This window comes from Pelophylax lessonae (assembly GCF_965119305.1).
Source record: "Pelophylax lessonae genome assembly, chromosome: 13".
In the NCBI taxonomy this organism is placed as follows: domain Eukaryota; kingdom Metazoa; phylum Chordata; class Amphibia; order Anura; family Ranidae; genus Pelophylax; species Pelophylax lessonae.
The window spans coordinates 159,935,181-159,941,396 of NC_138780.1; positions in this window are offsets into that span (position 1 = coordinate 159,935,181).

Genomic DNA, 6,216 nt, shown 5'->3' on the forward strand with positions numbered 1-6,216 from the left:
GCACTGCACTTTCTGAATGGCCCTGTCATCTTCTGGGACACACACACAGGTACCAGAAGGCAGCAGGGGGGAAGGAGGAGGAGCCGATGCAAATGCCGAGATGACATCAATGAAAAGCCCCCTATAAATGGTGGAGGTGGACTTTTCATTCCTCTTCCATTCATAAATGACTTTTCATTGATGGAAACTAAAGTATGGCTTCTATGAATGGAGGAGGGGGGCAGAAAGGGAGGGCATAGTTGGAACCTTGATGAGGGACATGAACAGCACTTGTATTTACCCCTGCAGCACCAGAAGGTCATCTCTACAAGAGACTTCCGAGAACATCAGATATCATCTAAGTGACCAGCCACTAGCATAAGGGACAAGTCTCATTGGGGGCCCCATTCACATCTGTGCGTTCTGGGAACACATGGATAAATGAGCGAAAAACGCACAAAAAAACGTGTGCCATGCTTGTGATGCCAATATTGGCAATGACACCCCAAACATGGCTAGAAAACGCATTTTATAAAGGCATGCTAATGCCTTAAAAAAAAAGCTTGAAGCTCAGCACCCGAAAAGGTGCGGGAGTTTCTTTTGGTGCGTTTGTCGCACGTAGGGCATCCCATTCACATAAATCAGGGGGTGATTAATTGATTAACCACTTCCCGACCACCCGCAGCCTTTTTACTGTGGCAGGGTGGCTCTCCTGCGCAAACCGGCGTAGCCCTATGTCGGTCGCGTGTGGGAAGCTAGGGGGCGAACGCGCGTTCCAACCCCCACTCGGCAGCGGGAAAGCCGATGCACGGGGCAGGCAGCTCCAATTGCAGCCTGACACCCACGATCGTTCCCCGCTGAGAGAGAAGAACGGTCGGCTGTTGTAAACACAGCTGACCGTTCTTCTCCCTGGAATGATCACACAGCGCCTGTGATCCTTCTATATAGGATCACAGGTCTCTATGTTCATTTCACAAGCCACGCCCCCCCCCATAGTTAGAATCACTCCCCTAGGCTCACATTTAACCCATTGATCACCCACTGTGTTAACCCCTTCCCTGCCAGTGTCATTAGTACAGTAAGGCTCCATGTACACGGGACATTGTTAAAAGTCCCTTTGAATGCTGGAATTTTTAGGACGTTTGAAACGTCCATTAGGTCGCGTTTGCATCCGCGTTTAGCGGGCGTTTGCTTTTAGAACCGTTCCTAGAGGAAAAACGGGAACGCTAAACGCGGGTCATCGCGTTCGGTCGCGTTTTTGCGTTTGAAACGCCGGGAAACACACGTTCGAACGCAAATAATTGCGTTCCAAAAAATGTCCCTGAACTCAACTGCCTGCAAATGACTGAAAACGACCCTGTGTACACGGACAGATAAGATGACATGTAGGTGGGTTCAGGGGCTTCTGAAAAAAACGCCCAACTGCTCCTAAACGGCCATTTCCAGCGTCCCGTGTACATGGAGCATAACAGTGCATATTTTTAGCACTGATTACTGCAGTAATGTCACTGGTACCCCCTAAAGTGTCAAAAATGTCAGTCAGGGGTCCGATCTGTCCGCCGCAATGTCGCAGTCCCGCTAACAAATCGCAGATCGCCGCCATTACTAGTAAAAAAACAAAACAATAAAAATGACAGAAATCTTTCCCGTAGTTAGTAGACGCGATAACTTTTGCGCAAACCAATCAAAATACGCTTATTGCAATTTTTTTTTACCAAAAATATGTAGCAGAAAACAAATTGGCCTTAAATATTAAAAAATTTTGATTTTTAAAATTTTTTTTGAAAATGTTATATAGCAGAATGTGAAAAATATTGTTTTTTTTTATTTTATTTAAATTGTCGCATTTTTTTGTTTATAGCGCAAAAAATAAAAATTGCACAGGTGATCAAATACCACCAAAAGAAAGTTCTATTTGTGGGAAAAAAAGGACATAATTTTATTTGGGTACAGCGTCGCACAACTGCGCAATTGTCCGTTAAAGTAACGCAGTGCCGTTTTGCAAAATAGGGCCTGGTTATTAAGGGGGCAAATCCTTCCGGTCTTAAAGTGGTTAAGTCCTGGTTTCAATGTAGCCTGGAACTTTAAATCTAAAAGCTTTAAATCCCCTTTCTTCCCAATTCTGATGTTCGGTTTGAAATTCAGCAAGTCCTCTTCACTACGTCTAGATGCCTAAATGCGTTGAGTTTCTGCCATGTGATTGGCTAATTGTTACCAAGCAATTGCACAGGTGTTCAATTGCTACCTAACAATCTTTTTACCTAATAAAGTGGCCGGTAAGTGTATTTGATCAACTTCCGTGCTGTTTTGGCTGGAGTTCTGCTTTAAAATCAGAGATTCTTTTCTTATTTGGGCCATTTTGTGACAGATTCCCTTTAAATCCTGAGGCTGCAGATCCCCTTAGAGGTGTGACAGGTGACAGGTGCGCATTGGCTCTGCGGGGCTCCCGGCTCCCCCCCCTCCCCAATCAGCGGCTCCCCCCCTCCACGTCCCGCACAATGCAGCATAGACCGAGCAGTGCTCTACAAGGAGCCGCCCCCTCTCCGCCGGCCATCCAATCCAATGAATGGAATATTAATAGCAGCCAATGGCGGAGGGGGCAGAGCACGTTATATAAAAGCGGTGGCAGCTTCTTCTCACTCACATCCCTCCAGGTCTGGGGAGTTGTTGATTCTTAAAGCGGTATCCAGTCCTTCCAGTAAAACACATCTGGTGAGTACAGCATACAGAGGGGAGGGGGGGTACACCCTCTCTCCATGTATTGTTAGGGGAGGGGGGTGCATGCACTCTCCATGTATTGTTAGGGGAGGGGGGTGCATGCACTCTCCATGTATTGTTAGGGGAGGGGGGTACACCCTCCATGTATTGTTAGGGGAGGGGGGTACACCCTCCATGTATTGTTAGGGGAGGGGGGTGCATGCACTCTCCATGTATTGTTAGGGGAGAGGGGAAAACCCTCCATGTATTGTTAGGGGAGGGGGGTACACCCTCCATGTATTGTTAGGAGGGAGGGGGTGCATGCACTCTCTATGTATTGGTAGAGGGGTACACCCTCCATGTATTGTTAGGGGGAGGGGTGCACCCTCCATGTATTAGGGAGGGGGTGCACCCTCCATGTATTGTTAGGGGTGGGGGGGTTGCACCCTCCATGTATTGTGGGGGGTGCACCCTCCATGTATTGTTAGGGGAGGGGGGTGCATGTATTGTGGGGGGGGGGTGCACCCTCCATGTATTGGTAGGGGGGTACACCCTCCATGTATTAGGGGAGGGGGGTGCATGTATTGTGGGGGGTGCACCCTCCATGTATTGTTAGGGGAGGGGGGGTTGCACCCTCCATGTATTGTGGGGGGTGCACCCTCCATGTATTGTTAGGGGAGGGGGGTGCACCCTCCATGTATTGTTAGGGGAGGGGGGTGCATGTATTAGTCTGCATGGATTAGGAATCATTTGCAGATTGCATAGAAGCAGCCCTAGGCGGGGTTCAGGGAACTGTGCAGTGATGTGGGGGGGGGGGGTTACTATGGATGGAGGTTCACCAGGGACAGCTCATGTCCTTGGGATGTGTCCCAGGCGTTTCAGTACAATGGCAGTGCACAGTGATGAGGATGGGACCAGGAATGGTCTGCAGCCTCTGCTGGGTGGAGGAGAGACCGGGATGTCTGTGCATGGGATGCCTCTGCTCTGCTGTAATGGATTAACCCCAGCAGGAAAGGGGTTAATGGAGTGTGTTGAAGTTTGGCCGGCTCAGTGCTGCCCCCTGCTGCCCTTCTTCTGATGGCACTGCTGCAGCCTCTGGGATGGGGCCAGCTGGGGATGGGATGACTTATTGCTGCAGCATCCTCTCTCCTAGCTGGCCGCCTACTACTACTGGGGTGGGGGGGTCATTCCTGCCAGTGCCATTGGCATGTCATTGATGTGGTTTACTACTCTGAACTGGGCTTATTTAGAGATGCAAAGGTCACCTTCTGAAAATGCTAGTTGTTTGGCTGCCATGAGTCACTGACATGGAACAAGCATGCCGATGTCAAAACTCATGATCTGCACCAGCCCCGCTGGCTGGGAACAGCATTGAAGAAGAATGGCAGCCAGGCAGTGGGCATCGGCGCAGGTTTTAGTTTATTAAAGGCAGTTTTGGGGAAGGATGGACTAGGTGTTCCTGCCCTGACGTTATCCCATTTACCAAACTGTCAAAGCTGCTCAGTACCCCATTGGAACTGTTTATGGCCTTTTAGAGTTCATCCTTCGTTTTACATCTTAATATGACCATACATGTTACAATCTGTGCGGCCTTCTTCCAATCTATCATCTTATGTTGTGTATGTATGTATTATACTTTTATTTTTTTTTTTTATTTTAAAGGCACTTGCATAGTAAAGCTTTGATAAATCTAAAGGAGATTCTACAATCGGATTGTATGGTTATCCTGTTTAAGTGTGCTGATTGTGTGGTGGAAGGCCGACCATAAACTATACAATCTGATTGGCAGATCCCGAAGGAGATCATACATCAACTATGCAGTGTGAAGTTTATTCAGATTTCATACAACTGAGAGATGATTTGTTGAGGTTTGTCCTCATGGTCTATAGTTTTAGTAAAATCTAGAGGGGATTGTTAGAGCATGGTCACCTTTTAAACTAGCCATACACTACAGTATATAATCTGATTGTACAACCTCCATTAGATCTACCACCAACTATATAGTGCAAGGGCCTACCTGATTTTATACAAATGTTCTGATTTTTTTTTTTTTTTTTTTTAGATTTATTATTACATTTGTTAAATCTAAACGAGATCAGAGTGTATGGCCGGCCTAATCGCTCACATCCTATAGGTCGTTCAGCTGTGATTCCAGCACGGTCTGTCTAGGGAAGTGCTGAGTAATCTGGTTGCTCCGAGGTACAGCAGCACACAAATTCCTCTCGGACATTCATATTGAATGAGTCCATCTAGCTTGACAGCTAATTGGCTTTTGAAATGCCAATTGGAAGTAATTGTGCAAATCGTCCTTGGTACTGTAATTTCTAAGCATTTTTTAGATGCTGTAGCCTGCTGGGCTGTGATGGAACTACAAGTCACAGCATGTCTTTGCAACCTGCATTATTTTATTGTTTTAACATAGACCAGCAATGGCGGTGTACTTTTTATTGACCTTCAAGATACAAACGTGCAGCACTGGGATTGGCAGGCGGCGGGTACAATGCTGACTTAATCAGAAGATGCCTAAGTGCGATAATTTGTAGCAATCAGATAGGAAGGAGGTGACGGGCAGCAATGAGATACTTTGTACTGGGTCATTGTCTATGAAGTGTGAGATGGTATAGAAGACGTATGCTGAGCTATGAGTGGTCTACATTTTAGTTATTATTTTTATTTATTTTATTTAATAATATTATTATTAAATATAATATTATTTATTTTGCCAGTGGCAATATAACACTTTGGTTATGTGGCACCTGTGGATGATTTTGCAGGGTAGTGGCTTTTTTTTTTTTTGTTAGAAAAGCATACCTGATTTGGAAATCAATGGTGATCATGTCCCCTCATTGTTTAAGGCCCCATTCACACCTAAATGTTTTTTGGAACTTACGAAAAGCGCTTTAAGGCTTGACCCCCCCCCTCCCCAACCTTTTTACACCTGAGCATGGTGTCACTTAAAGCTCATTGCCCAAAAAAGTATATAAGCCTCTTGTGGCAAAGTGTACATTTTGGCCCTGATAGGTTTCAATGGCTACATCTGAAAAAGGTGCAAGAAAGTATGTTGGGCCTAGTAACCTACTTTCCATTGATTAAAATTAAGAGTGCAACACCTAGTTTTCTATTGGCTCAACATTTAAAAAAAAAAAAAATGCATGTGCAAAGAAAACGCTAAAGACGCTCAACTCCAATGTGAATGGGACCTCAGACGTGGGGTAAAGATGATCGGGTGCCAAAAGATGATGCATGCCAGGTTTCAAAGAGTGGATTGTTCAACTCTGTGCCATCCTGGGTTATCCTCCATCCCAGGGGTCTCCAAACAGATGTGTCCCATTGGTTGCTGAAATCTGGCCTCCCAAGGTACTATTCCTCCCACTGCGCCCCCCAGCAATGGGGTACTATTCCTCCCACTGCGCCCCCCCCAGCAATGGGGTACTATTCCTCCCACTGCGCCCCCCCCAGCAATGGGGTACTATTCCTCCCACTGCGCCCCCCCCAGCAATGGGGTACTATTCCTCCCACTGCGCCCCCCCCCAGCAATGG